The following is a 24,869-nucleotide window of genomic DNA, read 5'->3' as shown; positions in this document are numbered from 1 at the left end:
AACGACTTGGGACGTTGTAGCACATTGAGACTGAAAGGACTAGACCAATGGTAACCTGCACAGGCAGGTGAAACCACGTGATTTACGTATGAAGCCTTTACTAGACTGCAAAAGGCCAAATTACAGCCTTTATAGGATTGTGCACGTAGTTAAGAGTGTTGTAAGGCAACGGCGCTAATGAAAACGACTTGGGACGTTGTAGCGCATTGAGACTGGAAGGACTAGGCCAATGGTGACCTGTGCAGACCGGTGAAACCACGTGATTAAAGTGTGAGGCCTTTATTAGACTGCAAAGGGCAATACTACAGCCTTTATAGGACTGTGAACGTAGTTAAGAGTGTTCTAAGGCCACGGCGCTAAGGAAAACCACTTGAAACGTTGTAGTGCATTGAGACTGGAAGGAATAGTCCAACGGTAACCTGCGCAGGCAGATGGAACCACGTGATTTACGTATGAAGCCTTTACTAGACTGCAAAAGGCCAAATTACAGCCTTTATAGGACTGTGCACGTAGTTAAGAGTGTTGTAAGGCAACGGCGCTAATGAAAACGACTTGGGACGTTGTAGCGCATTGAGACTGGAAGGACTAGGCCAATGGTGACCTGCGCAGACCGGTGAAACCACGTGATTAACGTGTGAGGCCTTTATTAGACTGCAAAGGGCAATACTACAGCCTTTATAGGACTGTGAACGTAGTTAAGAGTGTTCTAAGGCCACGGCGCTAAGGAAAACCACTTGAAACGTTGTAGTGCATTGAGACTGGAAGGAATAGTCCAACGGTAACCTGCGCAGGCAGATGGAACCACGTGATTCACGTGTGAGGACTTTATTAGACTGCGAAAGGCCATATTACAGCCTTTATAGGACTGTACACGTAGTTAAGAGTGTTGTAAAGCAACGGCGCTAATGAAAACGACTTGGGACGTTGTAGCACATTGGGACTGAAAGGACTAGACCAATGGTAACCTGCACAGGCAGGTGAAACCACGTGATTTACGTATGAAGCCTTTACTAGACTGCAAAAGGCCAAATTACAGCCTTTATAGGACTGTGCACGTAGTTAAGAGTGTCTTAAGGCAACGGCGCTAATGAAAACGACTTGAGACGTTGTAGTACATTGAGACTGGAAGGACTAGGCCAATGGAAACCTGCACAGGCAAATGAAACCACGTGATTTACGTGTGAGGCCTTTATTAGACTGCAAAAGGCCATAATACAGCCTTTATAGGACTGTGGACGAAGTTAAGAGTGTTCTAAGGCAACTTCGCTAATGAAAACGACTTGGGACGTTGTAGCGCATTGAGACTGAAAGGACTACGCCAATGGTAATCTGCGCAGACCGGTGAAACCACGTGATGTACGTGTGAAGCCTTTATTAGACTGCAAAAGGCCATATTACAGCCTTTATAGGACTGTGCACGTATTTAGTAGTGTTGTAAGGCAACAGCGATAATGAAAACAACTTGAGACGTTGTAGCGCATTTAGACTGGAAGGAATAGTCGAATGGTAACCTGCGCAGACCGGTGAAACCATTGGATTTACGTGTGAGGCCTTTATTAGACTGCAGAAGGCCATATTACAGCCTCTACAGGACTGTGCACGTAGTTAAGAGTGTTGTAAAGCAACAACGCTAATGAAAACGACTTGGGAGGTTGTAGCGCATTGAGACTGGATCGACTAGTCCAATGGTAACCTGCACAGGCAGATGGAACCACGTGATTTACGTGTGAGGCCTCTATTAGACTGCAAAAGGCTAAATAACAGCCTTTATAGGACTGTGCACGTAGTTAAGAGTGTTGTAAGGCAACAGCGCTAATGAAAACGACTTGGGACGTTGTAGCGCATTGAGACTGGAACGACTAGTCCAATGGTAACCTGCACAGGCAGATGGAACCACGTGATTTACGTGTGAGGCCTTTATCAGACTGCAAAAGACCAAATTACAGCCTTTATAGGACTGTGCACGTAGTTAGGAGTGTTGTATGGCAACGGCGCTAATGAAAATGACTTGGGACGCTGTAGCGCATTAAGACTGGAAGTAATAGTCCAATGGTAACCTGCACAGACAAATGGAACCACGCGATTTACGTGTGAGGCCTTTATTAGACTGCAAAAGGCCATATTACAGACTTTATAGGACTGTGCACGTATTTAGGAGTGTTGTAAGGCAACAGCGATAATGAAAACGACTTGGGACGTTGTAGCGCATTGAGACTGGAAGGACTAGGCCAATGGTAACCTGCGCAGGCAGGTGAAACAACGTGATTTACGTGTGAAGCCTTTATTAGACTGCAAAAGGCCATATTACAGCCTTTATAGGACTGTGCACGTAGTTAAGAGTGTTGTATGGCAACGGCGCTAATGAAAATGACTTGGGACGCTGTAGCGCATTGAGACTGGAAGTAATAGTCCAATGGTAACCTGCACAGACAAATGGAACCACGCGATTTACGTGTGAGGCCTTTATTAGACTGCAAAAGGCCATATTACAGCCTTTATCGGACTGTGCACGTAGTTAAGAGTGTTGTATGGCAACGGCGCTAATGAAAATGACCTGGGACGTTGTAGCGCATTGAGACTGGAAGGACTAGGCCAATGGTAACCTGCGCAGACCGGTGAAATCACGTGATTTACGTGTGAGGCCTTTTTAGACTGCAAAAGGCCATATTACAGCCTTTATAGGACTGTGCACGTAGTTAAGAGTGTTGTATGGCAACGGCGCTAATGAAAATGACTTGGGACGCTGTAGCGCATTTAGACTGGAAGGAATAGTCGAATGGTAACCTGCACAGACCAGTGAAACCATTTGATTTACGTATGAAGCCTTTACTAGACTGCAAAAGGCCAAATTACAGCCTTTATAGGACTGTGCACGTAGTTAAGAGTGTTGTATGGCAACGGCGCTAATGAAAATGACTTGGGACGCTGTAGCGCATTAAGACTGGAAGTAATAGTCCAATGGTAACCTGCACAGACAAATGGAACCACGCGATTTACGTGTGAGGCCTTTATTAGACTGCAAAAGGCCATATTACAGACTTTATAGGACTGTGAACGTATTTAGGAGTGTTGTAAGGCAACAGCGATAATGAAAACGACTTGGGACGTTGTAGCGCATTGAGACTGGAAGGACTAGGCCAATGGTAACCTGCGCAGGCAGGTGAAACAACGTGATTTACGTGTGAAGCCTTTATTAGACTGCAAAAGGCCATATTACAGCCTTTATAGGACTGTGCACGTAGTTAAGAGTGTTGTATGGCAACGGCGCTAATGAAAATGACTTGGGACGCTGTAGCGCATTGAGACTGGAAGTAATAGTCCAATGGTAACCTGCACAGACAAATGGAACCACGCGATTTACGTGTGAGGCCTTTATTAGACTGCAAAAGGCCATATTACAGCCTTTATCGGACTGTGCACGTAGTTAAGAGTGTTGTAAGGCAACGGCACTAATGAAAACGACTTGGAACGTTGTAGCACATTGAGACTGTAAGGACTAGACCAATGGTAACCTGTGCAGACAGGTTAAACCACGTGATTTACGTGTGAGGCCTTTATTATACTGCAAAAGGCTATATTACAGCCTTTATAGGACTGTGCACGTAGTTGAGAGTGTTCTAAGGCAACTTCGCCAATGAAAACGACTTGGGACGTTGTAGCACATTCAGACTGAAAGGACTAGACCAATGGTAACCTGCGCAGGCAGGTGAAACCACGTGATTTACGTATGAAGCCTTTACTAGACTGCAAAAGGTCAAATAACAGCATTTATAGGACTGTGCACGTAGTTAAGAGTGTTGTAAGGCAGCGGCGCTAATGAAAACGACTTGGGACGTTGTAGCGCATTGAGACTGCAAGGAGTAGGCCAATGGTGACCTGCGCAGACCGGTGAAACCACGTGATTAACGTGTGAGGCCTTTATTAGACTGCAAAGGGCAATACTACAGCCTTTATAGGACTGTGCACGTACTTAAAAGTGTCTTAAGGCAACGGCGCTAATGAAAACGACTTGAGACGTTGTAGCACATTGAGACTGGAAGGACTAGGCCAATGGAAATCTGCACAGGCAAATGGAACAACGTGATTTACGTGTGAGGCCTTTATTAGACTGCAAAGGGCCATATTACAGCCTTTATAGGACTGTGCACGTAGTTAAGAGTGTCTTAAGGCAACGGCTCTAATGAAAACGACTTGGGATGTTGTAGCGCATTGAGACTGTAAGGACTAGGCCAATGGTAACCTACGCCGACAGGTGAAACCACGTGATTTACGTGTGAGGCCTTTATTAGACTGCAAAAGGCCATATTACAGCCTTTATAGGACTGTGCACGTAGTTAAGAGTGTTCTAAGGCAACTTCGCCAATGCAAACGACTTGGGACGTTGTAGTGCTTTGAGACTGGAAGGAATAGTCCAATGGTAACCTGCGCAGGCAGATGGAACCACGTGATTTACGTGTGAGGCTTTTATCAGACTGCAAAAGGCCATATTACAGCCTTTATAGGACTGTGCACGTAGTTAAGAGTGTTGTAAAGCAATGGCGCTAATGAAAACGACTTGGGACGTTGTAGCACATGGAGATTGGAAGGACTAGACCAATGGTAACCTGCGCAGGCAGGTGAAACCACGTGATTTACTAGACTGCAAAAGGCCTGCGCAGGTTACCATTGGCCTAATCCTTCCAGTCTCAATGTGCTACAACGTCTCAAGTCGTTTTCATTAGCGCAGCTGCCTTACAACACTCTTAACTACGTGCACAGTCCTATAAAGGCTGTAATTTGGCCTTTTGCAGTCTAGTAAAGGCTTCATACGTAAATCACGTGGTTTCACCTGCCTGCGCAGGTTACCATTTGTCTAGTCCTTTCAGTCTCAATGTACTACAACGTCCCAAGTCGTTTTTATTAGCGCTGTTGCTTTACAACACTCTTAACTACGTGCACAGTCCTATAAAGCCTGCAATATCGCCTTTTGCAATCTAATAAAAGCCTCACACGTAAATCACGTGGTTCCATCTGCCTGCGCAGGTTACCATTGGACTATTCCTTCCAGTCTCAATGCACTACAACGTCCCAAGTCGTTTTCATTGGTGAAGTTGCCTTAGAACACTCTTAACTACGTGCACAGTCCTATAAAGGCTGTAATATGGCCTTTTGCAGTCTAATAAAGGCCTCATACGTAAATCACGTGGTTTCACCGGTCTGCGCAGGTTTCAATTGGCCTAGTCCTTCCAGTCTCAATGCGCTACAACGTCCCAAGTCGCTTTCATTAGCGAAGTTGCCTTAGAACACTCTTAACTACGTCCTAGTCCTATAAAGGCTGTATTATGGCCTTTTGCAGTCTAATAAAGGCCTCACACGTAAATCACGTTGTTCCATTTGCCTGTGCAGGTTTCCATTGGCCTAGTCCTTCCAGTCTCAATGTGCTACATCGTCTCAAGTCGTTTTCATTAGCGCCGTTGCCTTAAGACACTATTAACTATGTGCACAGTCCTATAAAGGCTGTAATTTGGCCTTTTGCAGTCTAGTAAAGGCTTCATACGTAAATCACGTGGTTTCACCTGCCTGCGCAGGTTACCATTAGTCTAGTCCTTTCAGTCCCAATGTGCTACAACGTTCCAAGTGGTTTTCCTTAGCGCCGTGGCCTTAGAACACTCTTAACTACCTGAACAGTCCTATAAAGGCTGTAATATGGCCTTTTGCAGTCTAATAAAGGCCTCACACGTAAATCAAATGGTTTCACCGGTCTGCGCAGGTTACCATTGGACTATTCCTTCCAGTCTAAATGCGCTACAACGTCTCAAGTCGTTTTCATTATCGCTGTTGCCTTACAACACTCTTAAATACGTGCACAGTCCTACAAAGGCTGTAATATGGCCTTTTGCAGTCTAATAAAGGCCTCACACGTAAATCACGTGGTTTCACCGGTCTGCGCAGGTTACATTAGTGTAGTCCTTCCAGTCTCAATGTGCTACAACGTTCCAAGTCGTTTTCATTAGCGAAGTTGCCTTAGAACACTCTTAACTACGTCCACAGTCCTATAAGGGCTGTATTATGGCCTTTTGCAGTCTAATAAAGGCCTCACACGTAAATCACGTGGTTCCATCTGCCTGCGCAGGTTATCATTGGACTATTCCTTCCAGTCTCAATGCACTACAACGTTCCAATTCGTTTTCATTAGCGAAGTTGCCTTAGAACACTTTTAACTACGTGCACAGTCCCATAAAGGCTGCAATATGGCCTTTTGCAGTCTAATAAAGGCCTCACGCGTAAATCACGTGGTTACACCTGTCTGCGCAGGTTACCATTGGCCTAGTCCTTACAGTCTCAATGCGCCACAACGTCCCAAGTCGTTTTCATTGGCGCCGTTGCTTTACAACACTCCTAACTACGTGCACAGTCCTATAAAGGGTGTAATATGGCCTTTTGCAGTCTAATAAAGGCTTCACACGTAAATCACGTGGTTTCACATGCCTGCGCAGGTTACCATTGGCCTAATCCTTCCAGTCTCAATGTGCTACAACGTCTCAAGCCGCTTTCATTAGCGTCGTTGCCTTAAGACACTCTTAACTACGTGCACAGTCCTATAAAGGCTGTAAAATGGCCCTTTGCAGTCTAATAAAGGCCTCACACGTTAATCACGTGGTTTCACAGGTCTGCGCAGGTCACCATTGACCTAGTCCTTCCAGTCTTAATGCGCTGCAACGTCCAAAGTCGTTTTCATTAGCGCCGTTGCCTTAAGACACTCTTAACTACGTGCACAGTCCTATAAAGGCTGTAATATGGCCCTTTGCAGTCTAATAAAGGCCTCACACGTAAATCACGTTGTTCCATTTGCCTGTGCAGGTTTCCATTGGCCTAGTCCTTCCAGTCTCAATGTGCTACAACGTCTCAAGTCGTTTTCATTAGCGCCGTTGCCTTAAGACACTCTTAACTACGTGCACAGTCCTATAAAGGCTGTAGTATTGCCCTTTGCAGTATAATAAAGGCCTCACACGTTAATCACGTGGTTTCACCGGTCTGCGCAGGTCACCATTGGCCTAGTCCTTCCAGTCTCAATGCGCTACAACGTCCCAAGTCGTTTTCATTAGCGCAGCTGCCTTACAACACTCTTAACTACGTGCACAGTCCTATAAAGGCTGTAATTTGGCCTTTTGCAGTCTAGTAAAGGCTTCATACGTAAATCACGTGGTTTCACCTGCCTGCGCAGGTTACCATTGGTCTAGTCCTTTCAGTCTCAATGTGCTACAACGACCCAAGTCGTTTTCATTAGCGCTGTTGCTTTACAACACTCTTAACTACGTGCACAGTCCTATAAAGGCTGCAATATCGCCTTTTGCAATCTAATAAAGGCCTCACACGTAAATTACGTGGTTCCATCTGCCTGTGCAGGTTACCATTGTACTATTCCTTCCAGTCTCAATGCACTACAACGTTCCAAGTGGTTTTCCTTAGGGCCGTGGCCTTAGAACACTCTTAACTACCTGCACAGTCCTATAAAGGCTGTAATATGGCCTTTTGCAGTCTAATAAAGGCCTCACACGTAAATCACGTGGTTTCACCTGTCTGCGCAGGTCACCATTGGCCTAGTCCTTCCAGTCTCAATGCGCTACAACGTCCCAAGTCGTTTTCATTGGCGAAGTTGCCTTAGAGCACTCTTAACTACGTGCACAGTCCTATAAAGGCTGTAATATGGCCTTTTGCAGTCTAATAAAGGCCTCACACGTAAATCACGTGGTTTAACCTGTCTGCACAGGTTACCATTGGTCTAGTCCTTACAGTCTCAATGCGCTACAACGTCCCAAGTCGTTTTCATTAGCGCCGCTGCCTTACAAAACTCTTAACTATGTGCACAGTCCTATAAAGGCTGTAATTTGGCCTTTTGTAGTCTAGTAAAGGCTTTATTAGTAAATCACGTGGTTTCACCTGCCTGCGCAGGTTACCATTGCTCTAGTCCTTCCAGTCTTCATGTGCTACAACGTCCCAAGTCGTTTTCATTAGCGCCATTGCTTTACAACACTCTTAACTACGTGCACAGTCCTATAAAGGCTGTAATATGGCCTTTTGCAGTCTAATAAAAGCCTCACACGTAAATCACGTGGTTCCATCTGCCTGCGCAGGTTACCATTGGACTATTCCTTCCAGTCTCAATGCACTACAACGTCCCAAGTCGTTTTCATTGGTGAAGTTGCCTTAGAACACTCTTAACTACGTGCACAGTCCTATAAAGGCTGTAATATGGCCTTTTGCAGTCTAATAAAGGCCTCACACGTAAATCACGTGGTTTCACCTGTCTGCGCAGGTTACCATTGGCCTAGTCCTTACAGTCTCAATGCGCTACAACGTCCCAAGTCGTTTTCATTGGCGCCGTTGCTTTACAACACTCTTAACTACGTGCACAGTCCTATAAAGCCTGTAATATGGCCTTTTGCAGTCTAATAAAGGCCTCATACGTAAATCACGTGGTTTCACCGGTCTGCGCAGGTTTCAATTGGCCTAGTCCTTCCAGTCTCAATGCGCTACAACGTCCCAAGTCGTTTTCATTAGCGAAGTTGCCTTAGAACACTCTTAACTACGTCCTAGTCCTATAAAGGCTGTATTATGGCCTTTTGCAGTCTAATAAAGGCCTCAACGTAAATCACGTTGTTCCATTTGCCTGTGCAGGTTTCCATTGGCCTAGTCCTTCCAGTCTCAATGTGCTACAACGTCTCAAGTCGTTTTCATTAGCGCCGTTGCCTTTAGACACTCTTAACTACGTGCACAGTCCTATAAAGGCTGTAATTTGGCCTTTTGCAGTCTAGTAAAGGCTTCATACGTAAATCACGTGGTTTCACCTGCCTGCGCAGGTTACCATTAGTCTAGTCCTTTCAGTCCCAATGTGCTACAACGTTCCAAGTGGTTTTCCATAGCGCCGTGGCCTTAGAACACTCTTAACTACCTGCACAGTCCTATAAAGGCTGTAATATGGCCTTTTGCAGTCTAATAAAGGCCTCACACGTAAATCACGTGGTTTCACCTGTCTGCGCAGGTCACCATTGACCTAGTCCTTCCAGTCTCAAGGTGCTACAACGTCTCAAGTCGTTTTCATTAGCGCTGTTGCTTTACAACACTCTTAACTACGTGCACAGTCCTATAAAGGCTGCAATATCGCCTTTTGCAATCTAATAAAGGCCTCACACGTAAATTACGTGGTTCCATCTGCCTGTGCAGGTTACCATTGTACTATTCCTTCCAGTCTCAATGCACTACAACGTTCCAAGTGGTTTTCCTTAGCGCCGTGGCCTTAGAACACTCTTAACTACCTGCACAGTCCTATAAAGGCTGTAATATGGCCTTTTGCAGTCTAATAAAGGCCTCACACGTAAATCACGTGGTTTCACCTGTCTGCGCAGGTCACCATTGGCCTAGTCCTTCCAGTCTCAATGCGCTACAACGTCCCAAGTCGTTTTCATTGGCGAAGTTGCCTTAGAGCAGTCTTAACTACGTGCACAGTCCTATAAAGGCTGTAATATGGCCTTTTGCAGTCTAATAAAGGCCTCACACGTAAATCACGTGGTTTAACCTGTCTGCACAGGTTACCATTGGTCTAGTCCTTACAGTCTCAATGCGCTACAACGTCCCAAGTCGTTTTCATTAGCGCCGCTGCCTTACAAAACTCTTAACTACGTGCACAGTCCTATAAAGGCTGTAATTTGGCCTTTTGTAGTCTAGTAAAGGCTTTATTAGTAAATCACGTGGTTTCACCTGCCTGCGCAGGTTACCATTGCTCTAGTCCTTCCAGTCTCCATGTGCTACAACGTCCCAAGTCGTTTTCATTAGCGCCATTGCTTTACAACACTCTTAACTACGTGCACAGTCCTATAAAGGCTGTAATATGGCCTTTTGCAGTCTAATAAAAGCCTCACACGTAAATCACGTGGTTCCATCTGCCTGCGCAGGTTACCATTGGACTATTCCTTCCAGTCTCAATGCACTACAACGTCCCAAGTCGTTTTCATTGGTGAAGTTGCCTTAGAACACTCTTAACTACGTGCACAGTCCTATAAAGGCTGTAATATGGCCTTTTGCAGTCTAATAAAGGCCTCACACGTAAATCACGTGGTTTCACCTGTCTGCGCAGGTTACCATTGGCCTAGTCCTTACAGTCTCAATGCGCTACAACGTCCCAAGTCGTTTTCATTGGCGCCGTTGCTTTACAACACTCTTAACTACGTGCACAGTCCTATAAAGCCTGTAATATGGCCTTTTGCAGTCTAATAAAGGCCTCATACGTAAATCACGCGGTTTCACCGGTCTGCGCAGGTTTCAATTGGCCTAGTCCTTCCAGTCTCAATGCGCTACAACGTCCCAAGTCGTTTTCATTAGCGAAGTTGCCTTAGAACACTCTTAACTACGTCCTAGTCCTATAAAGGCTGTATTATGGCCTTTTGCAGTCTAATAAAGGCCTCAACGTAAATCACGTGGTTTCACCTGTCGACGTAGGTTACCATTGGCCTAGTCCTTACAGTCTCAATGCGCTACAACGTCCAAAGTCGTTTTCATTAGCGCCGTTGCCTTAAGACACTCTTAACTACGTGCACAGTCCTATAAAGGCTGTAATATGGCCCTTTGCAGTCTAATAAAGGCCTCACACGTAAATCACGTTGTTATATTTGCCTGTGCAGGTTTCCATTGGCCTAGTCCTTACAGTCTCAATGTGCTACAACGTCTTAAGTGGTTTTCATTAGCGCCGTTGCCTTAAGACACTCTTAACTACGTGCACAGTCCTATAAAGGCTGTAGTATTGCCCTTTGCAGTCTAATAAAGGCCTCACACGTTAATCACGTGGTTTCACCGGTCTGCGCAGGTCACCATTGGCCTAGTCCTTCCAGTCTCAATGCGCTACAACGTCCCAAGTCGTTTTCATTAGCGCAGCTGCCTTACAACACTCTTAACTACGTGCACAGTCCTATAAAGGCTGTAATTTGGCCTTTTGTAGTCTAGTAAAGGCTTTATTAGTAAATCACGTGGTTTCACCTGCCTGCGCAGGTTACCATTGCTCTAGTCCTTCCAGTCTCCATGTGCTACAACGTCCCAAGTCGTTTTCATTAGCGCCATTGCTTTACAACACTCTTAACTACGTGCACAGTCCTATAAAGGCTGTAATATGGCCTTTTGCAGTCTAATAAAAGCCTCACACGTAAATCACGTGGTTCCATCTGCCTGCGCAGGTTACCATTGGACTATTCCTTCCAGTCTCAATGCACTACAACGTCCCAAGTCGTTTTCATTGGTGAAGTTGCCTTAGAACACTCTTAACTACGTGCACAGTCCTATAAAGGCTGTAATATGGCCTTTTGCAGTCTAATAAAGGCCTCACACGTAAATCACGTGGTTTCACCTGTCTGCGCAGGTTACCATTGGCCTAGTCCTTACAGTCTCAATGCGCTACAACGTCCCAAGTCGTTTTCATTGGCGCCGTTGCTTTACAACACTCTTAACTACGTGCACAGTCCTATAAAGCCTGTAATATGGCCTTTTGCAGTCTAATAAAGGCCTCATACGTAAATCACGCGGTTTCACCGGTCTGCGCAGGTTTCAATTGGCCTAGTCCTTCCAGTCTCAATGCGCTACAACGTCCCAAGTCGTTTTCATTAGCGAAGTTGCCTTAGAACACTCTTAACTACGTCCTAGTCCTATAAAGGCTGTATTATGGCCTTTTGCAGTCTAATAAAGGCCTCAACGTAAATCACGTGGTTTCACCTGTCGACGTAGGTTACCATTGGCCTAGTCCTTACAGTCTCAATGCGCTACAACGTCCAAAGTCGTTTTCATTAGCGCCGTTGCCTTAAGACACTCTTAACTACGTGCACAGTCCTATAAAGGCTGTAATATGGCCCTTTGCAGTCTAATAAAGGCCTCACACGTAAATCACGTTGTTATATTTGCCTGTGCAGGTTTCCATTGGCCTAGTCCTTACAGTCTCAATGTGCTACAACGTCTTAAGTGGTTTTCATTAGCGCCGTTGCCTTAAGACACTCTTAACTACGTGCACAGTCCTATAAAGGCTGTAGTATTGCCCTTTGCAGTCTAATAAAGGCCTCACACGTTAATCACGTGGTTTCACCGGTCTGCGCAGGTCACCATTGGCCTAGTCCTTCCAGTCTCAATGCGCTACAACGTCCCAAGTCGTTTTCATTAGCGCAGCTGCCTTACAACACTCTTAACTACGTGCACAGTCCTATAAAGGCTGTAATTTGGCCTTTTGCAGTCTAGTAAAGGCTTCATACGTAAATCACGTGGTTTCACCTGCCTGCGCAGGTTACCATTGGTCTAGTCCTTTCAGTCTCAATGTACTACAACGTCCCAAGTCGTTTTCATTAGCGCTGTTGCTTTACAACACTCTTAACTACGTGCACAGTCCTATAAAGCCTGCAATATCGCCTTTTGCAATCTAATAAAAGCCTCACACGTAAATCACGTGGTTCCATCTGCCTGTGCAGGTTACCATTGGACTATTCCTTCCAGTCTCAATGCACTACAACGTTCCAAGTCGTTTTCATTAGCGAAGTTGCCTTAGAACACTCTTAACTACGTACACAGTCCCATAAAGGCTGCAATATGGCCTTTTGCAGTCTAATAAAGGCCTCACGCGTAATTCACGTGGTTACACCTGTCTGCGCAGGTTGCCATTGGCCTAGTCCTTACAGTCTCAATGCGCCACAACGTCCCAAGTCGTTTTCATTGGCGCCGTTGCTTTACAACACTCCTAACTACGTGCACAGTCCTATAAAGGGTGTAATATGGCCTTTTGCAGTCTAATAAAGGCTTCACACGTAAATCACGTGGTTTCACATGCCTGCGCAGGTTACCATTGGCCTAATGCTTCCAGTCTCAATGTGCTACAACGTCTCAAGTCGCTTTTATTAGCGTCGTTGCCTTAAGACACTCTTAACTACGTGCACAGTCCTATAAAGGCTGTAATATGGCCCTTTGCAGTCTAATAAAGGCCTCACACGTAAATCACGTGGTTTCACCTGTCGACGTAGGTTACCATTGGCCTAGTCCTTACAGTCTCAATGCGCTACAACGTCCAAAGTCGTTTTCATTAGCGCCGTTGCCTTAAGACACTCTTAACTACGTGCACAGTCCTATAAAGGCTGTAATATGGCCCTTTGCAGTCTAATAAAGGCCTCACACGTAAATCACGTTGTTCCATTTGCCTGTGCAGGTTTCCATTGGCCTAGTCCTTCCAGTCTCAATGTGCTACAACGTCTTAAGTGGTTTTCATTAGCGCCGTTGCCTTAAGACACTCTTAACTACGTGCACAGTCCTATAAAGGCTGTAGTATTGCCCTTTGCAGTCTAATAAAGGCCTCACACGTTAATCACGTGGTTTCACCGGTCTGCGCAGGTCACCATTGGCCTAGTCCTTCCAGTCTCAATGCGCTACAACGTCCCAAGTCATTTTCATTAGCGCAGCTGCCTTACAACACTCTTAACTACGTGCACAGTCCTATAAAGGCTGTAATATGGCCTTTTGCAGTCTAGTAAAGGCTTCATACGTAAATCACGTGGTTTCACCTGCCTGCGCAGGTTACCATTGGTCTAGTCCTTTCAGTCTCAATGTGCTACAACGACCCAAGTCGTTCTCATTAGCGCTGTTGCCTTAGAACACTCTTAACTACGTGCACAGTCCCATAAAGGCTGCAATATGGCCTTTTGCAGTCTAATAAAGGCCTCACGCGTAATTCACGTGGTTACACCTGTCTGCGCAGGTTACCATTGGCCTAGTCCTTACAGTCTCAATGCGCCACAACGTCCCAAGTCGTTTTCATTGGCGCCGTTGCTTTACAACACTCTTAACTACGTGCACAGTCCTATAAAGGCTGTAATATGGCCTTTTGCAGTCTAGTAAAGGCTTCATACGTAAATCACGTGGTTTCACCTGCCTGCGCAGGTTACCATTGGTCTAGTCCTTTCAGTCTCAATGTGCTACAACGACCCAAGTCGTTCTCATTAGCGCTGTTGCTTTACAACACTCTTAACTACGTGCACAGTCCTATAAAGGCTGCAATATCGCCTTTTGCAATCTAATAAAGGCCTCACACGTAAATTACGTGGTTCCATCTGCCTGTGCAGGTTACCATTGTACTATTCCTTCCAGTCTCAATGCACTACAACGTTCCAAGTGGTTTTCCTTAGCGCCGTGGCCTTAGAACACTCTTAACTACTTGCACAGTCCTATAAAGGCTGTAATATGGCCTTTTGCAGTCTAATAAAGGCCTCACACGTAAATCACGTGGTTTCACCTGTCTGCGCAGGTCACCATTGGCCTAGTCCCTCCAGTCTCAATGCGCTACAACGTCCCAAGTCGTTTTCATTGGCGAAGTTGCCTTAGAACACTCTTAACTACGTGCACAGTCCTATAAAGGCTCTAATATGGCCTTTTGCAGTCTAATAAAGGCCTCACACGTAAATCACGTGGTTTCACCTGCCTGCGCAGGTTACCATTAGTCTAGTCCTTTCAGTCCCAATGTGCTACAACGTTCCAAGTGGTTTTCCTTAGCGCCGTGGCCTTAGAACACTCTTAACTACCTGCACAGTCCTATAAAGGTTGTAATATGGCCTTTTGCAGTCTAATAAAGGCCTCACACGTAAATCACGTGGTTTCACCTGTCTGCGCAGGTCACCATTGACCTAGTCCTTCCAGTCTCAAGGTGCTACAACGTCTCAAGTCGTTTTCATTAGCGCCGTTGCCTTAAGACACTCTTAACTACGTGCACAGTCCTATAAAGGCTGTAATATGGCCTTTTGCAGTCTAATAAAGTCCTCACATGTAAATCACGTGGTTCCATCTGCTTGCGCAGGTTACCATTGGACTATTCCTTCCAGTCTCAATGCACTACAACGTTCCAAGTGGTTTTCCTTAGCGCCGTAGCCTTAGAACACTCTTAACTACCTGCACAGTCCTATAAAGGCTGTAATATGGCCTTTTGCAGTCTAATAAAGGCCTCACACGTAAATCACGTGGTTTCACCTGTCGGCGTAGGTTACCATTGGCCTAGTCCTTACAGTCTCAATGCGCTACAACGTCCAAAGTCGTTTTCATTAGCGCAGCTGCCTTACAACACTCTTAACTACGTGCACAGTCTTATAAAGGCTGTAATTTGGCCTTTTGCAGTCTAGTAAAGGCTTCATACGTAAATCACGTGGTTTCACCTGCCTGCGCAGGTTACCATTGGTCTAGTCCTTTCAGTCTCAATGTACTACAACGTCCCAAGTCGTTTTTATTAGCGCTGTTGCTTTACAACACTCTTAACTACGTGCACAGTCCTATAAAGCCTGCAATATCGCCTTTTGCAATCTAATAAAAGCCTCACACGTAAATCACGTGGTTCCATCTGCCTGCGCAGGTTACCATTGGACTATTCCTTCCAGTCTCAATGCACTACAACGTCCCAAGTCGTTTTCATTGGTGAAGTTGCCTTAGAACACTCTTAACTACGTGCACAGTCCTATAAAGGCTGTAATATGGCCTTTTGCAGTCTAATAAAGGCCTCACACGTAAATCACGTGGTTTCACCTGTCTGCGCAGGTTACCATTGGCCTAGTCCTTACAGTCTCAATGCGCTACAACGTCCCAAGTCGTTTTCATTGGCGCCGTTGCTTTACAACACTCTTAACTACGTGCACAGTCCTATAAAGGCTGTAATATGGCCTTTTGCAGTCTAATAAAGGCCTCATACGTAAATCACGAGGTTTCACCGGTCTGCGCAGGTTTCAATTGGCCTAGTCCTTCCAGTCTCAATGAGCTACAACGTCCCAAATCGCTTTCATTAGCGAAGTTGCCTTAGAACACTCTTAACTACGTCCTAGTCCTATAAAGGCTGTATTATGGCCTTTTGCAGTCTAATAAAGGCCTCACACGTAAATCACGTTGTTCCATTTGCCTGTGCAGGTTTCCATTGGCCTAGTCCTTCCAGTCTCAATGTGCTACAACGTCTCAAGTCGTTTTCATTAGCGCCGTTGCCTTAAGACACTCTTAACTACGTGCACAGTCCTATAAAGGCTGTAATTTGGCCTTTTGCAGTCTAGTAAAGGCTTCATACGTAAATCACGTGGTTTCACCTGCCTGCGCAGGTTACCATTAGTCTAGTCCTTTCAGTCCCAATGTGCTACAACGTTCCAAGTGGTTTTCCTTAGCGCCGTGGCCTTAGAACACTCTTAACTACCTGCACAGTCCTATAAAGGCTGTAATATGGCCTTTTGCAGTCTAATAAAGGCCTCACACGTAAATCACGTGGTTTCACCTGTCTGCGCAGGTCACCATTGACCTAGTCCTTCCAGTCTCAAGGTGCTACAACGTCTCAAGTGGTTTTCATTAGCGCCGTTGCCTTAAGACACTCTTAACTACGTGCACAGTCCTATAAAGGCTGTAATATGGCCTTTTGCAGACTAATAAAGTCCTCACACGTAAATCACGTGGTTCCATCTGCTTGCGCAGGTTACCATTGGACTATTCCTTCCAGTCTCAATGCACTACAACGTTCCAAGTGGTTTTCCTTAGCGCCGTAGCCTTAGAACACTCTTAACTACCTGCACAGTCCTATAAACGCTGTAATATGGCCTTTTGCAGTCTAATAAAGGCCTCACACGTAAATCACGTGGTTTCACCTGTCGGCGTAGGTTACCATTGGCCTAGTCCTTACAGTCTCAATGCGCTACAACGTCCAAAGTCGTTTTCATTAGCGCCGTTGCCTTAAGACACTCTTAACTACGTGCACAGTCCTATAAAGGCTGTAATATGGCCCTTTGCAGTCTAATAAAGGCCTCACACGTAAATCACGTTGTTCCATTTGCCTGTGCAGGTTTCCATTGACCTAGTCCTTCCAGTCTCAAGGTGCTACAACGTCTCAAGTCGTTTTCATTAGCGCCGTTGCCTTAAGACACTCTTAACTACGTGCACAGTCCTATAAAGGCTGTAATATGGCCTTTTGCAGTCTAATAAAGTCCTCACACGTAAATCACGTGGTTCCATCTGCTTGCTCAGGTTACCATTGGACTATTCCTTCCAGTCTCAATGCACTACAACGTTCCAAGTGGTTTTCCTTAGCGCCGTAGCCTTAGAACACTCTTAACTACCTGCACAGTCCTATAAACGCTGTAATATGGCCTTTTGCAGTCTAATAAAGGCCTCACACGTAAATCACGTGGTTTCACCTGTCGGCGTAGGTTACCATTGGCCTAGTCCTTACAGTCTCAATGCGCTACAACGTCCAAAGTCGTTTTCATTAGCGCCGTTGCCTTAAGACACTCTTAACTACGTGCACAATCCTATGAAGGCTGTAATATGGCCCTTTGCAGTCTAATAAAGGCCTCACACGTAAATCACGTTGTTCCATTTGCCTGTGCAGGTTTCCATTGGCCTAGTCCTTCCAGTCTCAATGTGCTACAACGTCTTAAGTGGTTTTCATTAGGGCCGTTGCCTTAAGACACTCTTAACTACGTGCACAGTCCTATAAAGGCTGTAGTATTGCCCTTTGCAGTCTAATAAAGGCCTCACACGTTAATCACGTGGTTTCACCGGTCTGCGCAGGTCACCATTGGCCTAGTCCTTCCAGTCTCAATGCGCTACAACGTCCCAAGTCGTTTTCATTAGCGCAGCTGCCTTACAACACTCTTAACTACGTGCACAGTCCTATAAAGGCTGTAATTTGGCCTTTTGCAGTCTAGTAAAGGCTTCATACGTAAATCACGTGGTTTCACCTGCCTGCGCAGGTTACCATTGGTCTAGTCCTTTCAGTCTCAATGTACTACAACATCCCAAGTCGTTTTCATTAGCGCTGTTGCTTTACAACACTTTTAACTACGTGCACAGTCCTATAAAGGCTGTAATATGGCCTTTTGCAGTCTAATAAAGGTCTCACACGTAAATCACGTGGTTTCACCTGTCTGCGCAGGTCACCATTGACCTAGTCCTTCCAGTCTCAATGTGCTACAACGTCTCAATTCGTTTTCATTAGCGCCGTTGCCTTAAGACACTCTTAACTACGTGCACAGTCCTATAAAGGCTGTAGTATTGCCCTTTGCAGTCAAATAAAGGCCTCACACGTTAATCACGTGGTTTCACCGGTCTGCGCAGTTTTCCATTGGCCTAGTCCTTCCAGTCTCAATGCGCTACAACGTCCCAAGTCGTTTTCATTGGCGAAGTTGCCTTAGAACACTCTTAACTACGTGCACAGTCCTATAAAGGCTGTAATATGGCCTTTTGCAGTCTAATAAAGGCCTCACTCGTAAATCACGTGGTTTAACCTGTCTGCACAGGTTCCCATTGGTCTAGTCCTTACAGTCTCAATGCGCTACAACGTCCCAAGTCGTTTTCATTAGCGCCGTTGCCTTACAAAACTCTTAACTACGTGCACAGTCCTATAAAGGCCGTAATATGGCCTTTTGCAGTCTAATAAAGTCCTCACACGTAAATCACGTGGTTCCATCTGCCTGCGCAGGTTACCATTGGACTATTCCTTCCAGTCTCAATGCACTACAACGTTCCAAGTGGTTTTCCTTAGCGCCGTGGCCTTAGAACACTCTTAAGTACCTGCACAGTCCTATAAAGGCTGTAATATGGCCTTTTGCAGTCTAATAAAGTCCTCACACGTAAATCACGTGGTTTCACCTGTCAGCGTAGGTTACCATTGGCCTAGTCCTTACAGTCTCAATGCGCTACAACGTCCCAAGTCGTTTTCATTAGCGCTGTTGCCTTACAACACTCTTAACTACGTGCACAGTCCTATAAAGGCTGTAATTTGGTCTTTTGCAGTCTAATAAAGGCCTCACACGTAAATCACGTGGTTCCATCTGCTTGTGCAGGTTACCATTGGACTAGTCGTTCCAGTCTCAATGCGCTACAACGTCCCAAGTCGTTTTCATTAGCGCTGTTGCCTTACAACACTCTTAACTACGTGCACAGTCCTATAAAGGCTGTTATTTGGCCTTTTGCAGTCTAATAGAGGCCTCACACGTAAATCACATGGTTCCATCTGCCTGTGCAGGTTACCATTGGACTAGTCGTTCCAGTCTCAATGCGCTACAACGTTTCAAGTGGTTTTCCTTAGCGCAATGGCCTTAAGACACTCTTAACTACGTGCACAGTCCTATAAAGGCTGTAGTATTGCCCTTTGCAGTCTAATAAAGGCCTCACACGTTAATCACGTGGTTTCACCGGTCTGCGCGGGTCACCATTGGCCTAGTCCTTCCAGTCTCAATGCGCTACAACGTCCCAAGTCGTTTTCATTAGCGCCGTTGCCTTACAACACTCTTAACTACGTGCACAGTCCTATAAAGGCTGTAATTTGGCCTTTTGCAGTCTAGTAAAGGCTTCATACGTAAATCACGTGGTTTCACCTGCGTGCGCAGGTTACCATTGGTCTAGTCCTTTTAGTCTCAATGTGCTACAACGTCCCAAGTCGTTTTCATTAGCGCCGTTGCTTTACAACACTGTTAACTACGTGCACAGTCCTAAAAAGGCTACAATATCGCCTTTTGAAATCTAATAAAGGCCTCACACGTAAATCACGTGGTTCCATCTGCCTGCGCTGGTTACCATTGGACTATTCCTTCCAGTTTCAAAGCACTACAACGTTCCAAGCGGTTTTCCTTAGCGCCGTGGCCTTAAGACACTCTTAACTACCTGCACAGTCCTATAAAGGCTGTAATATGGCCTTTTGCAGTCTAATAAAGGCCTCACACGTAAATCGCGTGGTTTCATCTGTCTGCGCAGGTTACCATTGGTCTAGTCCTTTCAGTCTCAATGTGCTACAACGTCCCAAGTCGTTTTCATTAGCGCCGTTGCTTTACAACACTCTTAACTACATGTACAGTCCTATAAATGCTGTAATATGGCCTTTTGCAGACAAATAAAGTCCTCACACGTAAATCACGTGGTTCCATCTGCCTGCGCAGGTTACCATTGGACTATTCCTTCCAGTCTCAATGCACTACAACGTTTCAAGTGGTTTTCCTTAGCGCCGTGGCCTTAGAACACTCTTAACTACGTTCACAGTCCTATAAAGGCTGTAATTTGGCCTTTTGCAGTCTAATAAAGGCCTTACACGTTAATGACGTGGTTTCACCGGTCTGCGCAGGTTACCATTGGACTATTCCTTCCAGTCTAAATGTGCTACAACGTCTCAAGTCGTTTTCATTATCGCTGTTGCCTTACAACACTCTTAAATACTTGCACAGTCCTATAAAGGCTGTTATTTGGCCTTTTGCAGTCTAATAGAGGCCTCACACGTAAATCACATGGTTCCATCTGCCTGTGCAGGTTACCATTGGACTAGTTGTTCCAGTCTCAATGCGCTACAACGTTTCAAGTGGTTTTCCTTAGCGCAATGGCCTTAAGACACTCTTAACTACGTGCACAGTCCTATAAAGGCTGTAATATGGCCCTTTGCTGTCTAATAAAGGCCTCACACGTTAATCACGTGGTTTCACCGGTCTGCGCAGGTCACCATTGGACTAGTCGTTCCAGTCTCAATGTGCTACAACGTCCCAAGTCGTTTTCATTAGCGCCGTTGCTTTACAACACTCTTAACTACATGCACAGTCCTATAAATGCTGTAATATGGCCTTTTGCAGACAAATAAAGTCCTCACACGTAAATCACGTGGTTCCATCTGCCTGCGCAGGTTAACATTGGACTATTCCTTCCAGTCTCAATGCACTACAACGTTTCAAGTGGTTTTCCTTAGCGCCGTGGCCTTAGAACACTCTTAACTACGTTCACAGTCCTATAAAGGCTGTAATTTGGCCTTTTGCAGTCTAATAAAGGCCTCACACGTTAATGACGTGGTTTCACCGGTCTGCGCAGGTTACCATTGGACTATTCCTTCCAGTCTAAATGTGCTACAACGTCTCAAGTCGTTTTCATTATCGCTGTTGCCTTACAACACTCTTAAATACTTGCACAGTCCTATAAAGGCTGTTATTTGGCCTTTTGCAGTCTAATAGAGGCCTCACACGTAAATCACATGGTTCCATCTGCCTGTGCAGGTTACCATTGGACTAGTCGTTCCAGTCCCAATGCGCTACAACGTTTCAAGTGGTTTTCCTTAGCGCAATGGCCTTAAGACACTCTTAACTACGTGCACAGTCCTATAAAGGCTGTAGTATTGCCCTTTGCAGTCTAATAAAGGCCTCACACGTTAATCACGTGGTTTCACCGGTCTGCGCGGGTCACCATTGGCCTAGTCCTTCCAGTCTCAATGCGCTACAACGTCCCAAGTCGTTTTCATTAGCGCCGTTGCCTTACAACACTCTTAACTACGTGCACAGTCCAATAAAGGCTGTAATTTGGCCTTTTGCAGTCTAGTAAAGGCTTCATACGTAAATCACGTGGTTTCACCTGCGTGCGCAGGTTACCATTGGTCTAGTCCTTTTAGTCTCAATGTGCTAAAACGTCCCAAGTCGTTTTCATTAGCGCCGTTGCTTTACAACACTGTTAACTACGTGCACAGTCCTAAAAAGGCTGCAATATCGCCTTTTGAAATCTAATAAAGGCCTCACACGTAAATCACGTGGTTCCATCTGCCTGCGCTGGTTACCATTGGACTATTCCTTCCAGTCTCAAAGCACTACAACGTTCCAAGCGGTTTTCCTTAGCGCCGTGGCCTTAAGACACTCTTAACTACCTGCACAGTCCTATAAAGGCTGTAATATGGCCTTTTGCAGTCTAATAAAGGCCTCACACGTAAATCGCGTGGTTTCACCTGTCTGCGCAGGTTACCATTGGTCTAGTCCTTTCAGTCTCAATGTGCTACAACGTCCCAAGTCGTTTTCATTAGCGCCTTTGCTTTACAACACTCTTAACTACATGCACAGTCCTATAAATGCTGTAATATGGCCTTTTGCAGACAAATAAAGTCCTCACACGTAAATCACGTGGTTCCATCTGCCTGCGCAGGTTACCATTGGACTATTCCTTCCAGTCTCAATGCACTACAACGTTTCAAGTGGTTTTCCTTAGCGCCGTGGCCTTAGAACACTCTTAACTACGTTCACAGTCCTATAAAGGCTGTAATTTGGCCTTTTGCAGTCTAATAAAGGCCTCACACGTTAATGACGTGGTTTCACCGGTCTGCGCAGGTTACCATTGGACTATTCCTTCCAGTCTAAATGTGCTACAACGTCTTAAGTCGTTTTCATTAGCGCCGTTGCCTTAAGACACTCTTAACTACGTGCACAGTCCTATAAAGGCTGTAATATGGCCCTTTGCAGTCTAATAAAGGCCTCACACGTAAATCACGTTGTTCCATTTGCCTGTGCAGGTTTCCATTGGCCTAGTCCTTCCAGTCTCAATGTGCTACAACGTCTTAAGTGGTTTTCATTAGGGCCGTTGCCTTAAGACACTCTTAACTACGTGCACAGTCCTATAAAGGCTGTAGTATTGCACTTTGCAGTCTAATAAAGGCCTCACACGTTAATCACGTGGTTTCACCGGTCTGCGCAGGTCACCATTGACCTAGTCCTTCCAGTCTCAATGCGCTACAACGTCCCAAGTCGTTTTCATTAGCACCGTTGCCTTACAACACTCTTAACTACGTGCACAGTCCTATAAAGGCTGTAATTTGGCCTTTTGCAGTCTAGTAAAGGCTTCATACGTAAATCACGTGGTTTCACCTGCGTGCGCAGGTTACCATTGGTCTAGTCCTTTCAGTCTCAATGTGCTACAACGTCCCAAGTCGTTTTCATTAGCGCCGTTGCTTTACAACACTCTTAACTACGTGCACAGTCCTATAAAGGTTGCAATATCGCCTTTTGAAATCTAATAAAGGCCTCACACGTAAATCACGTTGTTCCATCTGCCTGCGCAGGATACCATTGGACTATTCCTTCCAGTCTCAATGCACTACAACGTTTCAAGTGGTTTTCCTTAGCGCCGTGGCCTTAGAACACTCTTAACTACGTGCACAGTCCTATAAAGTCTGTAATATGGCCTTTTGCAGTCTAATAAAGGCCTCACACGTTAATCACGTGGTTTCACAGGTCTGCGCAGGTCACCATTGACCTAGTCCTTCCAGTCTCAATGCGCTGCAACGTCCCAAGTCGTTTTCATTAGCGCCGTTGCCTTACAACACTCTTAACTACGTTCACAGTCCTATAAAGGCTGTAATTTGGCCTTTTGCAGTGTAATAAAGGCCTCACACGTTAATGACGTGGTTTCACCGGTCTGCGCAGGTTACCATTGGACTACTCCTTCCAGTCTAAATGAGCTACAACGTCTCAAGTCGTTTTTATTATCACTGTTGCCTTACAACACTCTTAAATACTTGCACAGTCCTATAAAGGCTGTAATATGGCCTTTTGCAGTCTAATAAAGGCCTCACACGTAAATCAGGTGGTTTCACCGGTCTGCGCAGGTTTCCATTCGCCTAGTCTTTCCAGTCTCAATGCCCTACAACGTCCCAAGTCGTTTTCATTAGCGAAGTTGCCTTAGAACACTCTTAACTACGTCCTAGTCCTATAAAGGCTGTATTATGGCCTTTTGCAGTCTAATAAAGGCCTCACACGTAAATCACGTTGTTCCATTTGCCTGTGCAGGTTTCCATTGGCCTAGTCCTTCCAATCTCAATGTGCTACAACGTCTCAAGTCGTTTTCATTAGCGCCGTTGCCTTAAGACACTCTTAACTACGTGCACAGTCCTATAAAGTCTGTAATATGGCCTTTTGCAGTCTAATAAAGGCCTCACACGTTAATCACGTGGTTTCACAGGTCTGCGCAGGTCACCATTTACCTAGTGCTTCCAGTCTCAATGCGCTGCAACGTCCCAAGTCGTTTTCATTAGCGCCGTTGCCTTACAACACTCTTAAATACTTGCACAGTCCTATAAAGGCTGTAATATGGCCTTTTGCAGTCTAATAAAGGCCTCACACGTAAATCACGTGGTTTCACCGGTCTGCGCAGGTTTCCATTGGCCTAGTCTTTCCAGTCTCAATGCCCTACAACGTCCCAAGTCGTTTTCATTAGCGAAGTTGCCTTAGAACACTCTTAACTTCGTCCTAGTCCTATAAAGGCTGTATTATGGCCTTTTGCAGTCTAATAAAGGCCTCACACGTAAATCACGTTGTTCCATTTGCCTGTGCAGGTTTCCATTGGCCTAGTCCTTCCAATCTCAATGTGCTACAACGTCTCAAGCCGTTTTCATTAGCGCCGTTGCCTTAAGACACTCTTAACTACGTGCACCGTCCTGTAAAGGCTGCAATTTGGCCATTTTGCAGTCTAGTAAAGGCTTCATACGTAAATCACGTGGTTTCACCTGCCTGCGCAGGTTACCATTGGTCTGGTCCTTCCAGTCTCCATGTGCTACAACGTCCCAAGTCGTTTTCATTAGCGCCGTTGCCTTAAGACACTCTTAACTACGTGCACAGTCCTGTGGAGGCTGTAATATGGCCCTTTGCAGTCTAATAAAGGCCTCACACGTAATCACGTTGTTCCATTTGCCTGTGCAGGTTTCCATTGGCCTAGTCCTTCCAGTCTCAATGTGCTACAACGTCTCAAGTCGTTTTCATTAGCGCCGTTGCCTTAACCCTATTCGGTCCGGGGGGGGGCGGATTCCGCCCCCCCTGACGGTTTTTTTTTAATAATTCCTGATTGCTTTGTTATATGGCTATGATACTTACTGAGTTTTAACATTTATCTATTAGACACCTGCATGTAAATTTTTTAGGTCCCATACCTTTCAGAGGCTTTGATATTGGCCATTACTCGAAACTACCCCTAAAAATCTCTATGAAATCCTTATAATGGAGAAAATATAATAACTCCTGTTAGGATTATCCTTAGAACTTGAAACTTGCAACACAACTTTGTTTTATTAAGAAGAATCATTTTGA

The 24,869-nt window shown here is 45.4% G+C and overlaps 1 long non-coding RNA gene across 1 annotated transcript; it reads right to left on the bottom strand.

Moving 5' to 3' along the window:
• Positions 1-1,596: 1,596 nt before the first annotated feature.
• On the bottom strand, positions 1,597-22,109 carry LOC130655231 (uncharacterized). The gene is made up of 2 exons (XR_008984601.1): positions 18,756-22,109; positions 1,597-1,875 (listed from the first exon to the last, which is right to left on the bottom strand). It is a non-coding gene; the product is annotated as an uncharacterized LOC130655231 (long non-coding RNA).
• Positions 22,110-24,869: the final 2,760 nt, after the last annotated feature.

The sequence above is a fragment of the Hydractinia symbiolongicarpus genome, chromosome 8 (genome assembly GCF_029227915.1).
Source record: "Hydractinia symbiolongicarpus strain clone_291-10 chromosome 8, HSymV2.1, whole genome shotgun sequence".
Taxonomy (NCBI): Eukaryota; Metazoa; Cnidaria; class Hydrozoa; order Anthoathecata; family Hydractiniidae; genus Hydractinia; species Hydractinia symbiolongicarpus.
The sequence above is the reverse complement of the archived record's forward strand: the minus strand, read 5'-3'. Positions and strand labels throughout refer to the sequence as shown.